General features: G+C 36.2%; 1 protein-coding gene across 2 annotated transcripts in view; it reads right to left on the bottom strand.

Moving 5' to 3' along the window:
• LOC150099208 (uncharacterized) overlaps positions 1-12,562 on the bottom strand; it is a 29,596-nt gene extending 17,034 nt beyond the window's left edge. Inside the window, exon 1 of one of the 2 annotated variants that reach the window (XM_090404444.1) lies at positions 12,392-12,562. The gene's annotated coding sequence lies outside the window, so the exon portion shown is untranslated. Of the gene's footprint in view, positions 1-6,796; positions 6,916-12,391 lie in introns of those variants that run through there. The other variant, XM_090404445.1, reaches the window with a different exon arrangement.
• Between the last annotated feature and the right edge of the window lie 13,286 nt (positions 12,563-25,848).

The following is a 25,848-nucleotide window of genomic DNA, read 5'->3' as shown; positions in this document are numbered from 1 at the left end:
GGAAAAGTACCCACTCTCTGCACCATACAAAAACCTGGTATGAAAGAAAGTTTAAAGAAGACTGTAAAATTCTGATTAACCACCCTAATATCAACAATAATGGCAGCATGAAAATTCCAAGAATCTGGATGGCACATATTCAGCCTACTTAATACTACCCAGCATACTTTAGGACCTTAAGCAACCTTCAGCTAGTATTCAAAACCATTTCATACCAATTGGTTGAAATTTATATGCATAATCATTTTTTTAATATATATATATAAACATGTTGCTCTCCAGTCCAATGTAATCTTGTAACCAATAGATAATAATAATAGGACTCTAGCGTTGATGTAGCCAAGGTTTTTTTTTCCCCACCAGAGGTCAGGCCAATAGTAGTTGTAATGGTTGGTCAGTAACTTTAGCAAATCATGTAAATTGTAGTGCAGCTTGTTTCTCTGTATATAGTGTATATGCTCCAGAAGATTATCTTGATATAAAGATCGAAATGTCAAGTGTTGATTTTGGTTTATATTAAACTAAAGTTTTACTCAAATACGGTAGCGGTCTCCATAATTTTCCGAAATGTATGATGGTATGGTTCTGTTTTTCTGGTTTGGCCTCAGACCTCTGTTTGTGGTGCCACAAATACTGAACTCCGAGAGATATCTGAACATTCTGGACGATGCAATGCTGTTTACTTTGTGGTGTTTCTACAGAACTGCTGTGTGTATCTTAAGACTGTTGCTGCTGCTGCTGTAACTGTGTGGATTGAGGACATTACATCACTTCACTTGACTGGCCTCCACAGAACCCTGATCTCAACCTTACTGAACATCTGTGGGATGAACTGGAGCATCAAGTGAGATCAAGGGACATCTGCCCCACCACAGTTCAGGACCTTATTACATGTCTACAGGAAGAATGGTCCAAAATTCCCATGGTTGGTATTCTATTCTTGCGGAAAGTATGCTCCACAGGATTGCTGCAATCATTGCAATGAAAGGAGATCCTACATATTAAGGGGGGGCCACCATGGGGGATTTTGTTCCTTACATTATGGTGTCTGGTGACTTCCAAGAAGTGTATATCAGTATGGTTCTTATACAGGCACTCTCAAAAAACAAATCTACATGCCCATGTGGATTTGTATAATACCTATCAGACATTTGGAATGTAATAACCTACAAGAAAAACATGACTAAAACACTTATAAGCAAATAACTTCATCTGATGAAATGACTTTACTAAATTTCTATCTAGTAATGATGCTAAAGAACAACAGTATTGGCAGGTGGTTAGAAAAATGAAAAAATGCCATATTTTTTGCAAAATATAAAGAACTTACCATGTAACTATCTTTTTGACATATACACAATGCAATCAAAGCATTCATGAGACTAACCACTAATCATAGTTATACAATACTTCCCCTCCCCTTGAAATAAATGATTTTAATTAATAAAGTATGTCATAGCATAGGTTGCTTAAAGGTTAAAGCACAGGAGGTGACCTCTAGATAGCCTATAAGGAACAAAGGAAAGTGACTAGGGTTTCTAAGACAATGTTCAATCTCACTGCATAATGTGCATCATTTAGGTATCAACCAAGATGAAACAAGGATGCACAACAAATCAGAATGCAGTTGACTACACTGTATTCTATATTGGCTGAAACTATGTACACTTGATAGCAATACAATCAGATATAATACTAGCTGGAACATTCCCGAGTTACAAAATTTCCCATGCATACATATATATTGTTTTTATGTAATGATTTTAGAAACTGAAATCTGCATTATTAACAGCATATGGAAAACAGGTAGAGCTAGGAGAATTATAAAAATACCACATGATTACGACTGGTGTTACTGAGACTGAAAAACAAACACATACATACATTATAACAATACAATCAGATATAATGATAACTGAGACCACAGTTATTGTTAATGATAATTGAGGCTAAAGGATAATATAATGATAATTGATATAATAATAATAATGCATTTGTTGCAGGCTGGTTGGCCGAGGGTTAGCGTATCCACTCTCCAACCAAAGGGCTGCAGGTTCGAATCCGCTGTGGGCATGAATGTTTGTGATTGTCTGTGAAAATACTAGTGGTGGTGGTAGATGGCATTCGTGTAGACGGTGAAGGTAGTTGTGGTGGAGACAGAGTTGTAGAGTAGGTGCCCTCCCTCGATGAGTCTTTGGACTCCCTGGAGGTGTCATGTAATAATAATAATAATTTCTTGCTACAAAAGTCCCCCCCCCCCCCCAATAGAAAACCACAAAAACAGTGAAAAGTCAGCTACTGGAGCAACCTGAAGAATGGAATTCACCACTATTGACAGAGAAACTAACAAAAGACTGCACAGAGATCTAGTCACCGGGGTTGCTTGAGGATAAGGAAGAGGTGGAGAGGATCCAGAAGTAAGTGAACATGGTATAGTTAGACCACATAAGCGAGAGCTGTCGTTGGCAGACTGCCAAGAAGAGTGAATTCATGTTGAAGGAGAGAAAGAAACAAGGCGATATACGAATTGTCCACCAACACGGAAAATCACGTGCTTTATACATAAAATTTTCCAACTGTTAAACAAGCAAAATAGTTACCATTTTAAAAACTACAATGATAATAAAAGAGAAGTTAATTTTCCGACATGTAATAATAAACACTCATCCCACAATACGGACTGATTACCCTATTATCGGAATGGATTCTCCTTCTTTTGACATGTGCAGAAGTGTCGAAGGGTCTCGTATCGGTGGGCATACTATAGCAGGTCTATGGAATGCTCCTTATGAGGAAAGGCTGAAGATTTGCAGATTTTTCCAGTAACTGCTTGATAGCCAGAAAAGAGGTGATATGATTAGACAGAAATTACTGAAAGGGTTTTACATGAATGATTAATACACTGGAAAATTTTCAGAGCAGGTCTAGTAAGGTAGAACCAGGAGATGTCACTGCAAATTAAGCAACAGTGTGAGGACTGGATTTTTTTGCTTGAAACATAGTCAATGAGTGGAATAGGTTGCTTGAGTCTTTGTGGGTGCCATGTCACCAGTGGTGAACTATAATGGGCTCACCCGAGCCCATTGTTAAATTTTTCTCAAATTTGTGAGCCCCTTGTTCTTCTTGTGTATTTTTTTATTCTTTCAAAAAAAAAAGAAAAAAAAACATCTTTTTTAAATATATTAAGCAAAAAACTCATACGGTAATAACAAAGTGATTTTATTAAATAAAATATAGTTACTGTTACTACCATTTTACAAATAAGAATTCACTTTTGGTAATCGCATATAAATAAATAGGACTATAAAATAATTCCCCTTGATTGGTACTATTGATTATCAATTGAAGTATAAAAATAAAAGAGAAATATAACGTACTTCAATATTATTGTGCTGAGATAATATTTATTTATTATTTATAGATTGTTTGTCATAAAAACTTCTATCGCAAACAAAAGAAATTTATTTTGTTTATAAAAAATGCCGACTATTATATATGTGTGATTAAAAAAATATTTTATTCTTATGATATTTTGATGGTAAAAAAATGTTGTTCTTATGTAAGATAAATTAACACAGATGATTGTGTGCAAATATTTCATGTTTAGATTATGAAAGATTTGTTTAAAAATGATAGCCTTTACAGGTTGATTGTCCCCTCATACTTTTTGATTGGCATTTGTACACAAGCTGTATTAATAAATGTTTTTGTGTGAAATATGGCTTTTTTTTTTTTTTGAGCTTTTTGAAGAAATTTTAACAAAGAGCCCTTTGTTAAAATTTCCATAGCTCAATACTGCATGTCACTGAATGAGTTTAAAGCAAAGTACAGCAAATATTGCATGAATATTTGATAGTGAGTGATTGGGATGATGTTCAGGGCTTTCCTCAATGAGTCTATGGACACCATGGTTCCTAGGCTCATGTATTACATTTCCCAAGAATACTTCAGGGTACCAGAGCCATATTCAGCTCATCAAACTTCATAAATCTGGCATGACTCAACATGGAGCTGACAGCACTAACTATGGGATTTAATAGGATAGTATTAAATTTTTGCATGACTATAAATTTCTTCACTTATTTGGGGCAGGAGACTGCAGCACTGCTATTTATAAATTTGAATTTTTATTAGTAAGGCATATTGTAAAGCTTCAGCACTTTCTTTAGAAAGAGTTGAAGCCGTTTTGTTTTAAGATTTGGGACAAATCTTGAAACAAGACCAAATCGAGAAAATATAAATTTCTTCACTTATTTGGGGCAGGAGACTGCAGCACTGCTAGTAAATGGTCAGTGATTTAAGGATTACTGGCAGAAGGAGAGCAAAGGTCATAATGTGCCAAACTACAGTTTATGACTCATTAGCTTTGCCCTGCAGGTATTTTGGGTGATGCATGTGAATGACTCATCATTCCTGTCAACAACTCAGTGTACAGTGATACCTTGGGTAATGAAGATAATTCATTCCGGAATCACATTTGTTACATGATTTCCCGTAGGTTTCTATAGAAAATTGTTTAATTCGTTCTGGATGCTGCCTACTATTTAAAGATAAGTTTTGAAATAGTAAAAAGTGCGCTATAAAAGGGCAAAAACTCACATAAGGCTGAGATGAACAGCTACCCAATTAGATGAAGGAGAATGGAAAGTAGAATGAAAACTAACGATCTTTACACTATTATATACACTTTATTAAACTGAAAATATGTACACAATGTTTTTACTATTCTTCCAAATTTTCAAAGTTTATTCAAGGTAAGTCTCCTCTTCTTCAGTAGCTGGCCTCTGTTTCTTTGCTAAAGGAGAAGTCAAAAATCTGTCCCAAATTGATCGAACTTCTCTTTTTTTCAGAATGTTTTTAAAGTGATTCAGACACTTGTCTTCAACCAAGGCACAAAGTCTGTTCATTTCAGCTTTGTTGGTATGCCACTTTGTAACCAAAGACTGAAACTCTTCTCAGTAGTGCAGCATTTTTTAATGTCACCTGTTGGCAAACTTCCCTTTTTATTGCTGTCTGCCTCCTCTGATGAGCACTCTTTATCTTCCTTGTCTCTTTCCTGATTCAGTTGCTTTTTCAACTCTTCAAGATCTTCTGTTGTCAGATCTTTTGAGTGTTCTTCAACTAATTCTTCTAGATCTTGTTCATTTACCTCCAAATGTAATACTTTGCCCAAGGAGACTATCTTATCTACAATGTCAGCATTTTCAGCAGCAAGTTCCCACAGCATCTTCAACACTGGAAGCAACACTTCTTATCTTGCAGCAGCAGCATTAACCATGCTACTGGCCAAGCCGTCTATAGACATCAAATTTATCATGGATGCGAAGTGCATATTAAAATTGTAATACCATTGATATTACATTGAAATATATGATGGATACGAAGCATATGAGGATGCGTATTTGATCCATAATGGCCGGTGAGGTGGTTAAGTGTCCTAACTGACACTTTGTCCCATGCCATGGCAATGACTTGAATAGCATGAAGGATGTGATAATGATCCTTCCAGAATTCCCTCAAAGTCAGACTGGTAAATGAAGTTGCATCAAACATCTTTCGAACACGTGTTTTGTACACAATTTCTTAAAGTTTGAAATGACCCATTGGTCGCAAAACAGATGTGGTGTTTGCAGGAAGAAATTTTATCTTGATGAAGTTAAATTCTATCTCCAAATCTTCTTCCAAGCCAGGTGGATGCCTTGGAGAATTGTCCAGAAGAAGCACAGACTTTTCAGGCAAGTTTTCTTCTCTCAGGTACTTTTTCACCATGGGCCCAAACACTTCCACGTTCCTCTCTGTGAATATGCTTCTTGTTACCCATGCCTTTGTGTTTGACTTCCAATAAACACTAAGCATGGGCTTGCAAACATTCTCCTTCTTGAAAATTCTTGGTATCTCAGAGTGGTAGACCAACATTGGTTTAATTATGAGATCAACATTTGCATTAGCACAAAATAAAATAGTTATTCTATCTTTCATAGGTTTGTACCCTGGCATACACTTCTCTTCTTTAGTGATGAAAGTTCTTTTGGGCATTTGCTTCCAGAACAATCCAGTTTCGTCACAATTAAACACTTGTTCTGGCTTGTATCCATGAATAATGGTCCGCTCCTGAAATTCTCTAACAAACTTCTCAGCCTCCTCTTTATTTGCACTGGCTCCTTCTCCATGTATAATTACACCATGGATCCCTGACCTTCTCAATCCATCCTCTGCTTCCTTTGAATTCTTCCTCTGCCTCTGCTGTACTGTGTCCTGCCACATTTTTCTTCAAATTTTCATAAATAATTCTGGCTTTGCTGCAGATCATCTCTTGAGTCATAGTGTCACCAGCCATGTGACACTCATTTATCCAGATCATCAGAAGCTTTTCCATTTCTTCATTCACAGAACTTCTTTGGGATTGAGGGGCCAAGGTCTTCACACCAGATACAACTGAAGCTGCCTTAATCTACTCCTCCTTCAAAATTGTAACTATTGATGATGCTATGCCATGTTTGACTGCTAAATCCACAATTCTGACTCCTCTTTCATATGCTGAAATTCTTTCTTTCTTTTTTTTTTTTGCTCAATTGTGAGCAACTTTCTGCTTCCCTTGGATTTGTTGCTTACTTTTTTTGGACCCATTGTCAAGAAATGTTTTTTTCACTTTTAAAATTTTTTCTGAAAAATATAAAAGAAATATGACATATAGCATATTATTTATTTAATTAGATAAGAATAGAATTTACTAATTATAAATTAATCCCCCATAGTAGAATTTAGCCAAGTAAAGAATAAATGCTATCACACTTACCTCTCGCATTCACAGCCACACGGAGCGTGCACCGTACTGACACTGGTATGAGGCTTCTCACTTCTCGCTGTCTCGAACATAAACAACCCAGTTGGGTTGGTGAGTATCCCCTATGTGATGTGGTCAGCTCATTTCTTTGTCGCACACATACAGATGGAAAAGATAAGCTCCTGGAATGGCACGACCGTTCATGTTTGCTGCTTTATGTTAGCGTGTGCATCCATTAAAACATTCATTAGCCGATCCGAAAAAAAAAACGAAAAAATCTTCGTTAGCAGGGTCACTCATTAGCTAAGGTATCACTGTATTACCTTCTTAAGGGGAACAGTTTCAAACTAGCATCAGCTGCATGCATGCACTTGTCATTTTTCATGTTGAGCCAACATGTAATCACAAAAATGTAGATTTCACAGTGCTCTGTTTTTGGGTAATTTTAATTTTATAAAATTTTGGACTCTTACCAAGGCATCATGTAAAAATTTGTCACTAGCCAAAAAAAAATTGTCTTACTGGACTAAATCAAAGACCATTTGTTCAATACCAGTCATCATTGTCTACAAGAGATAACTGGAGTACTGAAATCTACAATTGCACACTTGACACAAGAACTACAAGACGAATAGATAAACCATGGAAGACAGGAAACATCCCAAAAACAGAAAAGTGAAGGTAAGGAGTCTGATGTTGAGGGTACCCTAAATCAATGATTTTCCATTATAACTGGATGAGGAGTGTGCATCAGTAGTCCAATGTTAAGAAAGAAGCCAGAAGAGCTAGCTCAGGATGATTTTGAATAGGATTACATTAAAGGACTTTAAGGACAATAGGTCATTCTCTGTTGATATTGACATGAGGGAAATTTAAATATGTACATATTTTGCTATTATTATAATTAATCTGAATAAATGATTTGTGACTCAGTGAAATGTTAGTTTGTCTTTTTATATCTTTTTAACTATTAACACGAAACTTCACATAATTGGACCAAAATGTTCTAGTCTTGATATGTACCAATTAAACAGATTTTTTTTTTTAATTAATTAATTAATTTATTTATTTTTTTTTACACACATACACCTCAACAGTGTTCTATGGCTAGCAACTATGCGAATGGATATTTAGTAAGATTCTATTGTATTGCACATGTTTTTCTATTTGCATTATTACTCTTCAACTCATACTGATGGTGTTCTACAATACTTGAAATATTTATGATTAATAAATAGGTATTTCACTGTGGCATATGTAGTTTCTATAAATATAGAAGCCCAACAGGTTTATTACATAAAAAATTATAGTGGTTGTGCTGTCAAGAAAACCTGGTCAAAAGATCAATAAAACAGAATTTGAGTATAGCAAAGATAGCACATTAAATATGGATACATAATAGAATACATAAGGCAGATATGGCTGGAATCTAGTTTTAAAATGATATGGCCACCTGCACAAAATAGGAGATTAATGGCATGAATGAATAGATCCAGAGATGGTTTGATACTGTAACTGTAATAACAGTTCCTTTGAAAAAATGAGTAATCTGATGAAACAGAACAGAACGAAAGAAAAATTGTAGCATGAAACTAATCATGAAACACTGTTGGATCATCATAATACAACTGAACTCTCACTGGAAAGTTCCAACAAAAATCTCACAGGTAGAATGCTGTGCTAAAAGAAATTTACTAAAGTAAATTATCCACTATAACAAACTTTTTTGTGATCCTTACAAGTTTAGTATAGAGAGTCACTGTATCTGATACAGTACCTTGAGGGTGTACAAAAAAGTGTCGCAGCATATTAGAAATGGCAGACCAGATGTTGTGATCTGCTATTTTTGATTGATATGACAATCACTTTCTATTATTATCAGTAACTATAAGAAATCTTCTCTCTCTTTTTCTTTCTCTCCCAGAATGCCAACAATGTTTGTGCAAACACTGTTGGCATTCTGGGAGAACCAACATTCTGGAGAAGAATGAAATCAAGAATCAAGAGTGTTGATATTACCAAAAAACTATGCTATGAAATAATTTGTAGTAGTGTTTCTGTTTTGAAGATTTTCTAACACAACACAGAAAATTAAGACTATGAAACATAGCAGATATAAATTTACAGTAATATGTCCTTCATAAGCATCAGGATATTATCTCATCATTCAAAATTCTCAAATTTTGACTGAACTTACTTCTGTATCTTATTATTCAGTATTTAATTATCCATGAGTTCAGTAATTCTGCAAAAAACATCAGTTAACTGGAAATGAAACTAGTCAATGAATTCTCAAAATTAGCACATACAGTAGCTGAAAATATCAGATGAACCTTACTCCTATATATTTCAGTTACTACAATGCATTTACATTCTGCAATGCTGAAAGATCAATTAGAAACAATTTCATTCTTCTACAAATCCATCCATCCAATATTGAATAATGCTTTCACATTTAGGACAGTTACTCTTGTGAGATTCCTAAAAATCTTCACTCAGTACAGAAACATACCAGCCATTAAATTAGAAAACTTTTATTTTATATATAGACATGGGACTGTCACTTCAATTCCATGTACATAGTTCTGTGAGATGGGTTGGGAACAGGCTTCATTAAATGCTTTGGTTAAGAACTTTGCAAAGTTCTGTTTGTCTATACAAGCCTTCTTAAGTGATAGTGATCTTGTTCATGACAGAATATTATTTTGTCATTATTGTCCCAACAAATTCCTAAACCAAGCTGTCTTAGGATCACAGTTATATCTCTTAGACAAGCAATGTGGGTTATTTTTCCATTGATTAAACACCCAGGATATCTCACCTTTTGAGAAACCAGTCAGTTGTGCTGTTTTCAAAATAGTGGTTCCAACCGGACAGGCACTCACATCAACAAGGTTGCAAAATGTTCTCAAGGCAATTGAAAAATATTGGAAATGGAGGAATGAGCACAGTAAAAGTAATCTAGATGATAAAGGTGACATGAAAACTGAAGATATTCTAGATATCTAAAGCAAGTACTTTGATACTGCTATGTAAAACAAGAAGTGAGAGAATGGTGACAGAAAATATTTAAAGAGGAATCCAATCAGGAATACATATCAATATTAGAGGTAGAAAAAGTCATCAAAAACCTGAAATGCAGAAAGGTAGTTGAAGATATTTGAGTATACAAATGAGGGATGATATTTGACCCAATATAAAGTATGGAGATATAAGTTTTACAGTGGTTATATAGTACGCCCACAGATTCGAGACCCTTCGACACTTTTGCGCATGTCAACAGGAGGAGAATCCATTCCGATAATAGGGTAATCAGTCCGAGGTAGAAAAAGTCATCAAAAACCTGAAATGCAGAAAGGTAGTTGAAGATATTTGAGTATACAAATGAGGGATGATATTTGACCCAATATAAAGTATGGAGATATAAGTTTTACAGTGGTTATATAGTACGCCCACAGATTCGAGACCCTTCGACACTTATGCGCATGTCAACAGGAGGAGAATCCATTCCGATAATAGGGTAATCAGTCCGTATTGTGGGATGAGTTGTTTATTATTACACGTCGGAAAATTAACTTCTCTTTTATGATCATTGTAGTTAACTATGTTGCTTGTATAACAGTTGGAAAATTTTACTTATAAAGCACGTGATTTCGCGTGTTGGCAACCAATTCGTATGTCCTTCATTTCTTTCTCCCCTTCAGCATGAATCACTTATTCTTGGCAAGACGCCAAGCAGGGATCTACAAACTGTGGGCAAACTATACTACATTGTTCAGATTAAATCCATATCCAAATCCATTCAGATTAAATCCAAGTAAGTATACTTACTTGAGAAGAGATAAGAAAAATTGTGAAAGGGAAACTTGGAGAAGTACCAGCTAGGTTTCGGGACAATAATGACCAAAATAATATTTTGCCCAACAGACATCGTCAGGATCAGATTTTCACTTTAAGAAGACAAACTGCTGAGAATTCATGAGAATACAAGGATCTTTATTTAAGCTTTGTTGATCTTGTTCTCTTAGCATCTCGGCATATGCTGAGGTGTCCAAAGAAAAGCTTTTCAAAATACTTCAATTATATGGAGTAAATGGAACATTACACAGAGCAATTACAGTCTATATTTAAGTTATCAGTCAGCAGTTAGAATTGAAGGAAATACAGGAAGATGATTTGATGTAAAATCAAGCGTAAGACAAGGATGCACATTATGAAAGAAAGTGGCATTAGGCCTGATATTAGAATTGGAGATGTCAAACTTAGTTTTTTGGTTTATGCAGATGATGTTGTTACTCCTAAGCAAATCTACAGAATTCCCTAACTAAACTGAATAATAGCTGTAACAAATTTGGCATGAAAATCAGCAATAAAAAGATGAAACTATGAAAATGGGTAGGAACACAGAAAACTTCATTTGGTTGCATTCTGAATGAAGAGCCTATAGAACAAGTAAAATATTTCAGCTATTTAGGCACAGTTTTTAGTGAATATAAATCTGGAAATACACAACTGAATAAGCAAAACTGGTATGGCAGAGGGCCAAGTGCATAAATTTATGTGGAAGAAGACAGAAATTAGTCCAAACGCCAAAGTAGCAATATACAATAGTGTTCAAACCAATTTTAAGTTATCTGAGAATTGGATTAAAAATAAAGCACTTGATCAAGGACTAGAGACCACAAATATGAGGAGTCTGAGAAAAATTAGTGGAGTGAACCGATGACATCAATGGCAGAATCATATTAAAAATGAAGATATCAGAAAGGAACTTGACATTATTAGCATTCAAGTATGTATCAGCAGAGCTAAGGTGGTATTGCCACTTAAATAAAAATGGGTGAGGAAAGGTTAGCAAAACAGGTGTTTGATGCCAAGAATTCAGGAGAGACCCAGAGGAAGACCAAGGTCTAGGTGGACTGATTCAGTCAGAAGTGCCTTAGAAGCATGAAACGTTAGATATGACAATATTGGAGTTCTCATAAGTAATAGACTGATTTGGAGAAAAAGTGTTGATAGGAGATTAATCATAATGTAAACTTAATCATGTAGTGCTGTCATGGTAACCTGAACACCCCTTTGGGGTACATATCAGGAAATTGTTGTTGCTGATGATATATTATCAAAGAAAGCCGCAATAAACCTTTAAATGCTTTACATCAATACCAATCGGATCTACTCAAGACCACACGCATAAAAAATCCTAGCACGATAACAGTTAACATATATTATGCTACACGTCAATCCACATGACCGTAGAGATATCGGTTAAGAATGGATCGTGTTTACGTGTACTATGCAAGACATGAGTGGGCTTAGTTCCCACAAACGTAGATGTTGTAAAAGTAAAATATGAAGAATGCAGAATTTTCACTTGGCCTTTTTCTTTGAAAGGATAGGATTGTGGAAGTAAAAAAAAAAAAAAAAAAAAAAAAAAAATTATTTATTTAATCATTTTCATACCCGAAAACGGAAAGTAATCGGAAATACTACTTGAGGAATTGCTGTGTTCATTACTACCGGTCGACACAGAAAACCTGAACCTGTTCCAAACGGCAAGAGGGATCGTAGGATATACACTGGAACAAAATAAAAAAAAATTCCTACCTTTCTTTTTTTAAGATGATGTTATTTCTGTTAACAGTTGTATAATTGGTAATTTCATCTGTTAATAAAGAACCTTTATTGAAGAAAGCAAATTTAATGGACAAAAACACTATAAATTATAACTAACTAACTAACAGCACAAACATAACATTTCAATCACCTACAGCAATCCACGAAACCAAGTATACGCCCTCTGATGGCATAATAATCTGTGTGTCTTAATCTATGTTCCGCTGAACCCTGCAATTACGCGTAAATTTGTAAGAGGAGTGGTATCCAAAGCATACAGATATTTATTATTTGTATAATATGTGGTTTCTGAATGGAGGAAAAAAATCAGTGGGGAAAATACCGTATGACGAAACTACACTATCTACCAATAATTGTCCGGACAAAAGCAATTTACAACTGATACCAACATGCGAACCCTAAAATCGGGTATGTCCACCTTCCGTTTCGATCACCTCCTGCATTCTTTGAGGGAGGCTTTGAACCAATGTGCTTTCTACCAAGAGAAAAGAGAAATGGAATTTGTCTCCATACTCCATCAAAGCAGCACTGAGTTCAGGGACAGAGCGAGGATGTGGTTTTCTGGACCTTAATCGACACTCCAATTCGTCCCATAGGTGTTCGATGGGATTGAGATCAGAACTCTGTGCAGGCCAGGGCAGTCTCATAAGTAATCCATCGCTTCATACCATTCCATAACAGCTGCAACATTGTGGCATGGGGGCATTGTCATCTTGATGTTGACTCGGGAACATTCCATAAAAACTTTACAGTGTAAGTAGCGCCTGATTATCCAGAATATGAAGGTACTGAGCTGCATTCGTGGGACAACAACCATCAGTCCCATTCCAAACCAGCTGAATGCACTCCATACCGTTACTCCTCCACCATCAAACTTTACTGTGGATACAACACACCGAACAAGCGTTCACCAGACTGCCTCCAGACCCTGCCATCAGACTGGAAAGAGATGAACCTTGATTCATCGCTCCGTTTTTCACTGGTCAACTGTCAAGTTCACATGTTCTTTGCACCAGGCCAAACGAGCCGCCTTGTTCGTTGTTATGATATTCGGCTTGTGTGCTACTGGTCTTCCGTGGAAACCCAGTAAATGGAATTCTTTTCGTAAAATATTAGTGCTCACCATTGTGTTTCTAGCGCTCTTTAAGTCATCATGGATGGTCTGTGCAGATTATAGCCGGTTTTTGCGTGCCAGCCATTTTAACATCCTCTTGTCCCTGTTATTAATTTCGGCGTCCGCCCTGGATGTTTTCCTGCACTATTGATGCCAGAACGTCTCCATTTGTTGATCACATCGCCTACCGTTGATCTTGGATGCTCCAGTTGAGTGGCAATGGCACATATGGACATGCCATCAATGTGACAGTCCACGATGACAACTCTTTCGAAGTTACTGAATTCACATTATGTTGCCATACCATCTGTATTCAACTTCTACGATAAAATTCTCCTTCCTACTATCTGTACACTGGATTTTATCATATTAGCAAACCAGGAATGTTCCATAACTTCAAATAACAGGGGTGTCTGGACAATTATTGGTAGATAGTGTATGTGTTTGGGAAGACAGCTTCTATTTTTTCAGTGTGGCTGGCTCTCTAATTAGTAAGACATAAATATTATTTTATTATTATTATTATTGTTATTCCTGACACCTCCAAGGGGTCCGAAGACTCATCGCGGGAGGACACCTACAACTGTCTCAACCACTACACCGAACCTCTACTACGAATAATCTCCATCAACGCCATATACCGCCCACCTCCACCACCACAACTAGTATTTTTGTCTGTAAATTGCGTGTGTTCTGAAAGGTCGATTTGTCTGTATGCAGGATGAAAAACCAGAGTTTCCGGGAGAAAAAACCCTGCTACCACCGTATGAGATCGGCTAACCCACCTTCGATTGAAATCGTCCAGATAAAGATTCCTCCCGTCGCGACGAGAATCGAACTTAGGCCTGTTCCATTCGAAGGGCGCAAAGTACCGTTGTTCTTCCAATTGCACTGCGGAGGCACTTTAATTACTTATTGAAGTGATTTAACACTTTCATTGCCAAGCTGAAAATTGGACTTTCGTGTGGTGGCCAAATTTTTTTAATTTTTTTATTTAGTTAGCGACGTCCACGCGATAACGCGTGATCAGCCGTTTGGTGAGAACTCGCATCGCGTGATAGCGCGATATTGTTCATTGCCAAGCTGAAAATTTAAATTTCGTGTGGTGGCCAATTTTTTTTAATTTTATTTATTTAGTTAACGACGTCCACGCGATAACGCGTGATTGGCAGTTTGGTGAGAACTCGCATTGCGCGATATCGCGTGTTTGGCAATAAACATGTTAACTATATTGAGAACAGGTTGAGGATTTGTGGGTTGCAAAAATTGGTTGATAGGCGGAGGAGGGGAGATATGATTGAGACATTCAAATTACTGAAGGGTTTCTATAAGAAGATATCAGAAGATATTTTTGAGAACAGGGCTGGTTGTGGGAGGACTAGGGGACATCCATGGAAACTGGGAAAAAGTGTGGTTAGTAAAGGTGTTAGAGCTGGGTTCTTTACTTTTATAGTAGTGAATGAGTGGAATGCGCTCCCTGAGTCTGTGGTGGATGCTGTGACAGTGAATGAGTTTAAGGCGAGGTATGATAGATACTGTATGAATGTCGAATAGTTGTGATGAAAATGATTTGGGGCCTCCCTCGATGAGTCTAATGACTCCCTGGAGTTGCCCGTAATAATAATAATAATAATAATAATAATAATAATATGAGTAAACTGCAAATGTTACTTATTTTTTGAAACGAAACAGGTTAATGGAACTACATTAACACTGCTAAAGCGCACACCATCAACTGAAAACAACTGAAAGTTGTTTTCAGTTGATGGCGTGTGTTGAAAACGAAAGTTTATATTTCTCAGAGGTACGAGTATGTTATTACATGCGTGATCGTGTCAATGCCTTGTAAAGAAGCAATATGATTTCCTATTCTTATACACTAGTGCTTTTTTTAGCATCGCAATTATTCTTTGATTCCTATTTGAAATTTTTGCTATGTGACTTTTGAACTTTGTGATCCTTTCCGCCCACCAACCATAACTCAAAATCTCCAACCTCATTACTTTCTCCAAATATTCAAAAATATGAAGTTATCATCTTATCTCTCTCATTGAGGAAGATCAATTCACTTTAATGAAGGGAGGATTGAATCTACTGATTCCATTGTTTAAATTCCCTGAAGCAATCTATTTTGGGAAAGTGTGTATTTTGTCTATATGAATGAAGAACATCGCAAAAATCCATGCCCACAGTGGGATTCGAAACAGCAGCATTTTGGCTGGAGAGCAAATGTGCTAACTACTAGGTCACTCAGGCTTGTTCTACATGCATAATCCCACCAATATAATATGCGATTGCAAATCTGATCACATCAACGTGCATTACTTTGCACTTATTAAACTGAGTTGAGAGCCATTATCATTTACCACAGTTCCAGACTATTCATCATTCTGTAAGTGCTGAATATTAGTAGCATCGCCGATTACTTTGTCTATCTTTGCATCACCAGCAAATAATGGAATATCTCCTGTTAGGTCTTTTCCAATATTATTAATGTATGGATTAAACAGCAAGGGTATAAGGATTGATCCTTTGAGTATACCATGGATCATCTTAAATCTACCAGATACATATCCCCCCACACCCGCATATACCACTTTCTCATACCTGTGTATCAGATATCCTCTTATCAAAGTCAATAGTTCTGACCTGGTTGACTGAGTGGTTAGCATATCTCTTATCCAATCAACGGGTTGTGCATTCGAATCCCACTGTAGTCATGGATGTTTGTGATTGTTTTTAGATGGGAGATAAAATTCAACGCCCTGTGTGACACTATCGTTCTGTTTATTGGAGAACTGAAGTGGATTGCAAAAGATCATGTTTGGTCTCTAGAGCAGGGTTTCCTGATTATGTAAAAAATAAATAAAAATACAAAAATTATATAAAATTCATAAAAAAAATTAGAAGGCCTGTGTAGCTCAGTGGAAGTGGCTGTTGCACTTTCTACGCTAGGCCGCCCGAAGATAGACTTTAGTTCAAATCTAGTTGCCGACTGGAGGAACTTTTTTAAGCGAAAACTGGGGTTTTTCATCCTGTAAACTCAAGATAATCGACCGTAGAACCCACATTAATTCAGACAGTAACATATCATGTTAGGGTTAGGTACCAAGAGATGGTAGCACTTGCTTGTCGGTCTCTTCATCAGCGGCGACTTATAATTAGTGATAGTAAGGGGGGAAAGCTACCTCTGGTTGGCTACCAGTGGAGATTGAACTGCCCACTCAGTCTCCAAAAGCTAGATAGGGTTAAAAGGGAATAAAAAGACGTTAGTTATTATTAGTAGTATTAAAAATAGAAAAATGTCTTAGCCCACAACGGTATTAATGTACTATAGCTTTACAGAAAAATCTTTCCTGCGTGGGAGACGCAAAAAAATTTCATTTTCAGTCTTGTGTACTCTAATCTATGTAGTAATCTGTCTTGAGTAGTCTGTCAAATGCTTTAGCAAATTCCAATGGTATAGTGCATCCATTCCCTTTTACCAATTCAACATTAACCTTTATAAAATAAAAGCAAACTATTCTGATGACCTGTTCTTAATAAATGCTCCTTGCAAGGTATAGTATGACTATCAAACCCATTTCTTATGCTAGAGCAGGGTTCTTATCAACTTTTCTAATATTTTCAACAGCACTCCAGAGATATTGACAGGTCGGTAGTTAAATACATCCGTTTTTGCACTGTCCCTTGTACGATGGGAATAAATGCCTGACGGATCTTTCCTGCAAAGTTCTACAGGAATACTGTAAAATCATCTACTTAATTTTCCACGTAATCATAAAATGTCATTATGTCAGTAGCTCATCAGTATCTTCGCAAAAATATTGGTAAACACTGCTCACTAAAAGTTCCTGGAAATTGAATATAGCACTTGCCCATTGAAAATATTGAAAAAAAAATCTAATAAAGTAAAACTATGTGTAAAAATGTGCCAAACAAAACTAAGAAGAAAACGTCTGCAAGAAATATATCAGAGAAGTACAAAATGCTTTATAGGCTATTGAAAAAACTTAGAAATGCAACAAAATAACTGTAAAACTAATCGGAAATGACAAAAGAGACAAGAGACCAAATAGTACTTTTCTGAGCTATTTCAGCATGCAATCGGCAGAATCAATTCACGCTAAGCCATGAAAATTACCGTCAGGTGGTAGATGATGTACCACTGTGAGATTTGACAAGCCCTGTAGATTAAAGAATAGAGATGCTATCCATTCAGTCGACAAAGCTCGGTTAAAACACCGGCGATTTCAAAGAGTGCGGGTATCAGTATAATGCAGTTTGCAATTAGTCTAAATTGGATTTAAGTTAGCCTAAGTTACATTTAATGTAACTTCGTCAGGAAGGTATCGTAATTACATTTTGCATTAATAGTTGTTAACTGAAGTAGAGCAACAGTGTCAAAAACCAAAGGTAAAAATTTCCGCGTATTATGATTCTAGGATGTCCTGCGTTTCCAAGATTCAAGATTCTTTCAACATTATGGATCCGTAGTAATCAGATAAACATTGAAGTGTGGTAAACATACGAAAATGCAATCGATACTAAAGAAACGTGTATACAAAGAAAAAGCGAAACAAATATTTGCAAACTGGGAGGAATCCAGGAGACGGAAGGTAACTAGTGGTGTAGCTCAAGGCTCAGTGCTTGGTCCTCTATTGCTAAATTTGTATATTAATGATATTGGAAACAGTTTGAAAGGAAATATCCACTTGTTTGCTGATGATGCAAAATTAGGAAGGGCGATAGTCAATTCAGATGAATCTGGATATCTTGCAGGATAAGACTTAAACAGGCTGAAAGGTATGGACTAAGGTAAATGGCTGTCAGTTTAACGTGCCTACGGTGATGCACTTTGGGAGGATGAGATCACATGCTGTTTGCTATATTAATGGAAATGAACTGCAAGAAGTTGACGAGGCAAGGGACTTGGGAGTTATTGTGTGTGTGGACAGAGAACTAAAGTTTAGGGCATATATTTTTACATTAAAAGCTCACCTAATTGTTTCCAGGCTTCGACGCGTGATTGCTAAAGTAAACACAATATACTAATGCTTGATGCACGTTTTGACGCGTAAACATTGCATCACATTCGCTTAAATAACCCGTGTGTGTGTTCAAAATACATACACCTTTCAGCTGTTTGTAAAGATGTACAGATGGCACAGCGAGTCAAATTCTTAGCGTTTAATGGATATAAACCACTCGCAAGGTGAGGCAGGGTGAGCTCTGAACAATAGCACCTAGAAGCTGTGATTGATTATTGTGTCAACCAATCCAATTGAACGTTGTCATTAGTTGCTGTTTTTGTTTTCTGAGTTTCATCTCTTTTGCGTGCGTGAAGTATGATAACTGAGGTGGTCGCGAGTTTTTATATAAAATATAGACACGTATTTAATATATAATTTTCGATACATTTATACATTTTTGTCCCTATTTACAATGGGAAACAGTACTGTAGGCGAAGGAGGTAAGAAAAAAGTATTTCGAGACTTTACTGAGAGTCTATTTCAAACAATGTGATAGATATGGTATTGGTAAAGAAGGCTAAATGCATTAACAAAATATTCTAAAGCGTTGTAAGATGGCTCAGGTTATTCCTACCAACTTTAAAATAAAAGAAGCTTTTAGGTCTCAAAGAGCTCATCGGATCTATTTAAAAGCTAGTAAGTCTCTTTTAAATTATCGGTGATTTCAATGATAATTTAAAAGAGAAGACGCTAAAAAATCTCCAGCCCTCTTAAATAGAGAAATTATGGACATCAAGAACGCTCTAGAATCCGTTTTAAAGCAGATTCTAAAGCGTTCTTGATATCCATAATTTCTCTATTTAAGAGGGCTAGAGAAACTATTAACACTATAGTGCGCATATCTTTGAATTCTTACCTAAAAGTTTTTAATAATTCTGTGATAAGTTAAAACACAACTTTGAATCACTGGTCAGCCTGCCTAGTTCCAGTACTAATGTTATTGATACAGATAAAGTAGTTATCAATATTTCTGGACGTCCACTAACAGACAGTTAACGTTTTGTTTTATCAAAAGGACATGGTTGAGCCGAATAACGTGCCCCTGATGGATTTTTTTATTTACGTTTGAATGTGCGAAAATTCTTTTTAATGTCAAGCTTCCTCGTCCTAATCTTTCTTATTCTGAGTTTAAAGCATTGAAATCACTGAAGAGCAACCATAATTTAATTATTACAAAAGCTGACAAAGGTTAGGCTGTGGTTATTCAAGATAGGAAGGAATATGAGAGAAAAATGTCTCTATTACTCCGCGACTATTCAACTTATAGACCTCTTACATCGGATCTTACCGGGAGTCAATTGAAGAGACTCAATTCTCTTATAGATAACGTATCTACATGGGATGAAGATCAAAAGAAAAAACTTAAAATCTTTTTCCGTCGTCCACCTAGATTCTATGGTCTTCCGAAAGTTCATAAACCAGGCATTCTATTGAGGCCAGTTGTAGATTGCATAGGTTGTCCCACTTACAAAATTTCAAAATTTTTATCAAATTTACTCACTTCTTCAACTAGAAGAACTGATACTTGAAATTGATACATAATATTGGATTTATTGGACCATGGTTTGGATAAACATTTATACATAATCTTCGACTAATTTCGCCAGCTGTGTCTGTCTGACTTTATCAAGACGAGAAAGGTTATACTAATATTAAATTCAAAAACAAAAGAATGCAGTAACGATTTAAAAGACAGTTAAACAAATTGGAGAGCACGCGTAACATCAAACGCATAAAGCGTAAGCGTGAAGGCTTAGTCATTGTTATTAAGTCGCGTTTTATAATTTTTCGCGTAATTTAGTTTTGCTAAACTTAATGGATTTAATAGGTATTTCCAAATGTCTTTTAAAATTATTCCCTGGTTTCTACTGAGGTTATTTCCTGTCCGTAGGACTACTGCAGTTTCTTTAAAGGTTCTACATCTGTAAAATCCTCTTCGATATATGGCATGGAGCTGTTTTCCAAATCTATTGAATGGTTTGAAGTTGAGAAATGAGAAATGTGCTAACCCTGAGGTGTCTGTTCTATTATTATTGACATCTCTGACATGTTCCTTCTTTTGGATTTCTAGGATTCGTGAAGTTTGGCCGATGTAAGTCAGTCCACACGTATATGGTATGCTGTAAACACCTGCATATTTGTAGAAAGCGACGCTATCCTTAATGGATCTTAATGACTGTGGTGTAGTTATGGTAGGTTTAAAAACCGCTTTGATGTTAAAAGGCTTCATAATTCTTGCTATTTTGGTGGAGACTATTTTGGATGATACGTACTGTGTCACCAGAGGCTGTTGTTGGTTGTTTCCATAAAGAATTGTATTAATTATATTTTGAGGATAACCATTAAGTGATACAGTTTTTGATATAAGGGAAAGCTCAGCACGTACGTCTTCTTCTTCTGTGATGATATTTTTAACTCTGTTTTCTAGCATGAAGTTTCTATGCAAAGTGATTAGATCTAAAATGGAGATAACGTCCAGTATCTGTAGGTTTATGATATATATATATATATATATATAATTTTATGATGGAAAGAATTTATTTTTTGGAGGAACTCATGTAAGGTATCTTCCTTGTCTTTCCAGATAATGACCACATCGTCCACGTATCTCCACCAGACTGATGGTTTGGATTTATTTTTGCTAGGATGCCATTTTCTAATTTTTCCATGAACAGATCTGCACACGGTGGTGACAGGGAACTGCTCATGGCTAAGCCTTCTAGTTGTTGATATACTATGTTGTTTACTTTAAAGACAGGAAATAACCTGAATAGAAACCAGGGAATAATTTTAAAAGACATTTGGAAATACCTATTAAATTCATTAAGTTTAGCAGAACTAAATTACGCGAAAAATTATAAAACGCGACTTAATAATAATGACTAAGCCATCACGATTTATGCGTTTGATGTTACGCGTGCTCTCCAATTTGTTTAACTGTCTTTTAAATCGTTACTGCATTCTTTTGTTTTTGCATTTAATATTAGTATAACCTTTCTCGTCTTGATAAAGCCAGACAGACACAGCTGGAGAAACTAGTCGGCGATTATGTATAAATGTTTATCAAAATCATGGTGCAATAAATCAAATATGTATTAATTCAGTGAAAAAGGACCAAATAATAACTATCGTTATGAACAGAACTGATACTTATAAAAATACATTGGATTTCAAAGGTATTCAAAGGAAAAATAGCCATAATGTATTACAAAATAAAATATTTTTACAGTGTCTGAAGGAAATTCCTGTTGCAGTAATTCAATTCTTTTCAATTTGGTATTCTTATTGGTTTAACCAATAAGAATACCAAATTGTATTCTTGTTGGTTAAATCAAAATAAAAAACGATGGTACAACATGACAAAAAAAAAAAAAAAAAAATGAAGCCGACTATATCTTACAATTGTTTTCTGTATTGCAAGTGGAAGGCAAATGTAAGTGTTCTCAAAAAATTGAGGATGCAAGTAAGGTGTAATTAACACAACCTTCAGCCGATGCTCTTGGGTTGTTTACAAGAGAAATTCGAGACCATTTTTGTTATGTTTTCTGGTGTAACTGAAGGCGTGTGCACAAAAATTCCTAATAAAGTATACAACTTTCCGATATGAAATCGCAAAGCGTTGAGTTTGAACTTCTTCCGAAAGTCTTGCAGTATCAAGGGGAAAAAAAAAAGCAACATGGACACTATGATTCCTTGTATTCACTTCTAGGAGATATTCATAAAACACGTCCCTTGATTAAAGCAAATAAAAGTCAATGATTCTGTGACTCTCGAGATCCCTGAAAGTTACTTCGTTTTCCCTAAAAACCCCAAACTCAGTGAGATGCTTGGATTTACTCAGATTGGCGAGAGACCACATGGAAAGCCGGCTTCAAAATTTCCATCTGATATAAAATACGGAATTGCAGGGTTTTGTTTATTCTGATTGAATTCAGCATCAGGCTATGGATGATACCCTCGCACCCCTATTACGAGTTCTATCAATTTCCAATAATTTCTCCTTTGTTTATTAAAAGACGTGACTGCTACCCTCAATTGAAACACATCACTCCACATGAATGTTCCCAGAATAGATTGAATTGAGCTAAAATTTGCAAGTACATTACTGGATGACGCCAGTGTGGTTTTTTTTTTTTGCTAAATCCGAATTAGCTTTGTCTGTTACTAGAGACAGATCGATTTTGCTTAGCTATGAACAGTAAGTAATCAATCAGTCTGTCTTCTTGAGCAAACACTGACTCAAAAAGTTCCCTTTGGTGGGTGTGCTCCATTCATCAGTTAACAAAACTCTGCAAGTTCGTAGTAAAACACAAATTGCTCGTGGGAACCCACAGATCACTGGCAAGGGTTTTCTTCTTGGGGGAGTAAAGCAGAGTTATTTGACACATGTGGCATCAACCCTGAAGATGATATTAAGAACTTCTTGTATTATCACTGCAATAATTTGATATTCAATTCTGTTGTTATTCAAGTTAATGACACTATTACCTGCGGATTATATTGCATTAAAAAAAAAACAAAAAAAAAACAGATGTTGGGGTTCACGTCTTGAGATGTTATTCAACAATTTTTTTAATAATGACTTTAATGCTTGTAACTTTAAATTTAACTCCTGATTTACTGAAAATAAAATATTCATAAGTAAAAAAGTTATTACTTTATCAAAATAAAATGGACATCACCACCTAAAAAAAAGTAATTGATGCAACATAAACTAATGGAACTGATACTATTTTATAAATAACTAGGGGCTCTGCCCCCTGATGCCTACTGCGCCCAACTCCTCATGTTCCAGACTGGTAGCCCGGTTCTCTTTGAATTTCAATGACTCAACACTCAGGGTAGCCCTGAGTTTCAAAACATTTCAAATAACTTGACAAAAACGTTACAGCCTACAACCGTTTCAAGCCGACGTCACATCCGTTTCCAATTTCAGCTTATCATTTTATAGTATTGAGTAAATATAGACCACTTCCAACTGGCCCATTGGAGAATTTTTTCTTTTCTGCTTCTCCTTCCTATGAGATAACAATGCATATTTCTTACAGAACTGCAATCTCTGTTTGCATTTAGGAGGGGAAAATTTGTACTAATTCCTGTTAATGAAGCACTTGAATCAGTCTTTTGGTTGATGACAAAATATTGAAGGTGGCGGAGATGAGTGGTTGGTTATGTGCTCTCTAGAACTTTCTTCACGTTGAAGTTGGGATTTCATCCATAGATAATTCTGTCAGGCAAAAAGATATGCTTTCACTTTTAAATCAGGGTGTTCATTTGTCCTCTTCAAAATCTGAGTCATTTATTCAACCAATTTGTACATCTTTCTGCTCAGCCAGCTGTCAGTGTATATGAAATGAAATGTTGGATTCATTTTAGCAATCTGAAGAGGAGTGATAATATGCTTGCTTAGTGGGGACACAAAACTTCCATGCTGTGAAATCAATTAACGTCATTGAATCAGAGGGATTTGTCTGTTTCCTTTCTTAAAATTCCCCATCCCCTCTAATAAATGAGTTTTATATATATATATTTATTTATTTAGCGTATGGCTCACACATGAAAAGTTACATTACATAGTAATAGACATATGTACAATAATAAGACACAATACAGTCATAAAAGAGACACTCAAAAATCAAGAATAGGCTACAAGTGAATGTCTAGGTTGATTATCCAGTTGACTGCACTTGGTGTAGCATGGATGAAGTCTGACAGGTTTCCACTGTATGCATGTAGGACACATTCTGCTATAATATGATTAATTGTCTGGCTGGGTGACCCACAGTCGCACCTGGGTGAGGCAATCATGCACCATTTGTAAAGGTGGTCTGCACATCTGCCATGGTTGGTGCGGATTCGGTTAAGGGCAGACCAAGTTTTCCGAGGTAGGTCAAACCCGAAGGTATCTGTGTTGGATCCACTAATTCATGGAAGATCCCTGTTGAAGTATTACACCAGGACTCTTTCCACTTCTCCTTCATGTTGAAACTTGTCTCTGCAAGATTTTTTGCTGTTAAGATTGGAGGGGTGGGATGTCTTCATGGATTGGAAGATTTTGGATTTCCATGATTTTGCTGTATTCATGTAGAAGAAAGTTGGATCTATGGATGTGTGGAGGCAGGATGTTGCTTAGCACTGGAAGCCAGTAGGTTGGGGTTGATTTTACATTTCCAGAAATAAGGTGCATAGTGGTGTTAAGCTGGGCATCAACCAAATATATATACAGGGTGTTCGGGATAAATTTGACAGTTTCGTAAGGAAAAAGAAAATCTTCTTTGTATCTATTAAATTTAATGAATTGACAAAAAAACATTACAGGCAGAGTTAATTACAATACTATCAACAAGATTTACTCAAAATAACCACCATTAGCATCGATCACAGCTTCAATTCTGCTTCGGAACCTCGAACAAGCTGATGCTACAGTCTCCCTGGGAAGGGCCGCAAAAACTGTTTTAATTTTATCCATTAACTGGGCTTTTGTATTACTGGAAGTGCGATTGGTGTCTTTTTCAACTGCGCCCCATACAAAATAATCCATGGGGTTAAGGTCTGGGGAGTTTGGAGGCCAAACATTTGGACTGGTGAAGTCGTAGAAATTTTCAGACAACCATTTTTGACTTTTCCCAGAGGTGTGGCAAGGGGCCGAATCCTGCTGCCATACATACGGCCTACCATTGGCTACCCTTGTTATCCAGGGCTTGACTACAGTTAGCAACTCCACGAACAAAGCCCGAATTCCAATGCCAGGGTTCTTCAACACCTGTTCCTGCAGATTTGCGAGGAATTCTGCTGTACGAACGCAATCAGATCGTCTGCTAGGGATCTTTCTTCTTGCTACATCCTCGTAGTCACCATTGCAAGTCTCTAGTTCATGCCTGATTGTTTTTACTGTATTCAGGGAGCATTGGGCAGCAGTCGTAATATCCTTATTTTGATGGCGGGCATGAATCATCATGATACAAGTTATTCTCTTCCATGATTCAGGTGGGTTCCAGCTATCCATCCTTTCTGACATCTTGTATATGAATGAAGAAGGGTCCAAACTTTTAAATGAAGAGAAGTGTGTGTTAATACATGTAACTTACGGAAAAATATAATTAATTATAAATATGTCAAATTTATCCCGAACACCCTGTATATTCAACTTCAACTTACCTTTCACAATGTGTTCTTGCAGATTTCTCAAATCGCTGTGACCTGTTGTTCTGAAAAGTTTCTCAAAATGGCACTAGATTGAGCTCTGCTAGAATTTTAGAGAGGTTGTAAGAAGTGACTGT

The sequence above is a fragment of the Typopeltis vanoorti genome, chromosome 14, assembly GCF_054136105.1.
Source record: "Typopeltis vanoorti isolate ZY-2024b chromosome 14, IOZ_Tvanoo_1.0, whole genome shotgun sequence".
Taxonomy (NCBI): domain Eukaryota; kingdom Metazoa; phylum Arthropoda; class Arachnida; order Uropygi; family Thelyphonidae; genus Typopeltis; species Typopeltis vanoorti.
Note: the sequence above shows the minus strand (reverse complement) of the source record. Positions and strands in the feature narration are given on the sequence as shown.